A 2,450-nucleotide genomic window follows, 5' to 3' on the forward strand; every position below is an offset into this window, starting at 1 on the left:
TTAGCATATTGGCAACACCGATTAACATTTCAGCATTCTGGCTGATAAAATAATGCTTAAACCTGCAGAATTACCAAGTAAATACTTTGACAGTTCTCCGACTTAATTCCGGAGGCTAGTTTGCCAAACATTGATAGGGATTGATTTTAATCACCACAACTATGAATGGTATGTATCTGATGGACCATCATTCGACACAGTCAAATTTTTAGCTTTGCGCAGTGGCAGTATCGTAGCCGATGAGGTTTAACCGAGGCGCGATTATTGCTTATTGAAAACTTTTCCCAATACCCCGCTATGACGACTTGAAATATAGTCGGCAATGGCAATTTTTGATAGTCTCTGCGGAGACTGTATTCATGTGCAAAAATAGATCTATCGTTTGAATTTTTTTTTTTCTAAAGGTTGTGACAAATTCGGTTCAATTGGCTGAGTAGGTGACGAAGGATGTAGATGTGGGCAGTATGGTTGATGTAGTCTACACGGGCTTCACTAACATTTTTGACAAGGTCCCATATGGGAGGCTGATGAAGAAAGTAAACACCCATGGGATCCAGGGGGGAGGGGGAGGAAAAGTCCTTTGAGACGAGTAAAACTTCCAGAAGTGAACTGTCAGCAGAGTAAGTGTAACCTGTGTGGTGGGGCTGCCACTGCACAAAACAAAGTTAAAAGGCTGTCTCTTTTATGCTCAAAAGGTTTATTTGGTAGCAAATGCCATTAGCTTTCGGAACGCTGCTCTTTCGTCAGATTGAGTGGATATCCACTCCATAGAAATCATAGAAACCCTACAGTGCAGAAGGAGGCCATTAGGCCCATCGAGTCTGCACCGACCACAATCCCACCCAGGCCCTACCTCCACATATTTACCCGCTAATCCCTCTAACTACACATCTCAGGGACAATCAACCTAACCCGCACATCTTTGGACTGTGGGAGGAAACCGGAGCACCCGGAGGAAACCCACGCAGACACGAGGAGAATGTGCAAACTCCACACAGACAGTGACCCGAGCCGGGAATCGAACCCGGGACCCTGGAGCTGTGAAGCAGCAGTGCTAACCACTGTGCTACCGTGCCGCCCCTTCAAACTGATAGTGGATATCAGTGGATATCTGATAGTGGATATCCACTCCATCAGATAGAGTTTGAGTGGATATCCATCTGACGAATGGGCAGCGCTCCGAAAGCTAATAGCATTTGCTACCAAATAAACCTGTCGGACTTTAACCTGGCGTTGTTAAAACTCTTACTGAGTTTACCCCAGTCCAACGCCGACATCTCCACATCATGCCCAAAAGGGACATGAGGAAGAAATGGCAAAGGAGACTAGTGACCCTCCCCCCACCAAGACCCCTGTATTTAAACATGAGAAAGGACACGGAGAGGGAGAAGGAACTAGATTGTGCAGCAAGCTGCCCGTTGTCAACACTATACTGCACCCTGAATCATCTGGTCCACAGAATCCATGGAGGAAGAACAAGCAGAGGAAACACGGGGTGGGTTGGGGCGGAGGGGAGGGGAGAGCGACAGAAGGGGAACAAACCACAACCCAAGCTACTGGCGAGGGGGGGAGGGCGCGGCAGGTTTCTAAAAGGAAAGAAGCTGCTACTAAGTGGATAAAGAAGACCAGTTGAGAAAGTCACCACCAATAAAAAAAACAGCAAACACAAAATGAGGTGAAGGAGGCCCCAACACTGAAAATCTGTATGGAAACAGCAAAAAGATCCAGCTTTCATTCCTCTGTTTCAGTAAGTTTTAATTGCTGGCAGCAAAAACGTTGTTACGTAATTACGGCAGCAGAACTACCAGTGACAAATTGAAAAAGATGAAATCAATTAAAGTGCAGATTTGTTGAAAAGAAACCAAAAATAGGAAATAAAACGATACAAACAAATTCCTGAAAGTTATCAACAGGCTGCGTCTCACTGTGTCAATGTAACTGTGTTCAAAGTGTTTTGATGTGACAATTCACAAGCACTTTTAAAACAGCGTTAAATAGAGTTCGTTCCTGTAACTTTCTGAACTCTCACTGGGTGGAGCTGCAACTCAGCTCAACCCAGACAGAGGTCCGCTTCCTGTAACCAGGCGTCATAAGTAATATTAGCATATTGGCAACACCGATTAACATTTCAGCATTCTGGCTGATAAAATAATGCTTAAACCTGCAGAATTACCAAGTAAATACTTTGACAGTTCTCCGACTTAATTCCGGAGGCTAGTTTGCCAAACATTGATAGGGATTGATTTTAATCACCACAACTATGAATGGTATGTATCTGATGGACCATCATTCGACACAGTCAAATTTTTAGCTTTGCGCAGTGGCAGTATCGTAGCCGATGAGGTTTAACCGAGGCGCGATTATTGCTTATTGAAAACTTTTCCCAATACCCCGCTATGACGACTTGAAATATAGTCGGCAATGGCAATTTTTGATAGTCTCTGCGGAGA

The 2,450-nt window shown here is 44.5% G+C and overlaps 2 non-coding genes across 2 annotated transcripts; both read left to right on the forward strand.

The window, feature by feature from the left end:
• The first annotated feature begins 210 nt into the window (after positions 1 to 210).
• LOC144488383 (U4 spliceosomal RNA) lies at positions 211 to 351 on the forward strand. Its single transcript, XR_013496570.1, has one exon. It is a non-coding gene; the product is annotated as a U4 spliceosomal RNA (small nuclear RNA).
• Positions 352 to 2,309: 1,958 nt separating this feature from the next.
• On the forward strand, positions 2,310 to 2,450 carry LOC144488384 (U4 spliceosomal RNA). Its single transcript, XR_013496571.1, has one exon. It is a non-coding gene; the product is annotated as a U4 spliceosomal RNA (small nuclear RNA).

Source organism: Mustelus asterias, unplaced genomic scaffold (assembly GCF_964213995.1).
Source record: "Mustelus asterias unplaced genomic scaffold, sMusAst1.hap1.1 HAP1_SCAFFOLD_1505, whole genome shotgun sequence".
Lineage (NCBI taxonomy): Eukaryota > Metazoa > Chordata > Chondrichthyes > Carcharhiniformes > Triakidae > Mustelus > Mustelus asterias.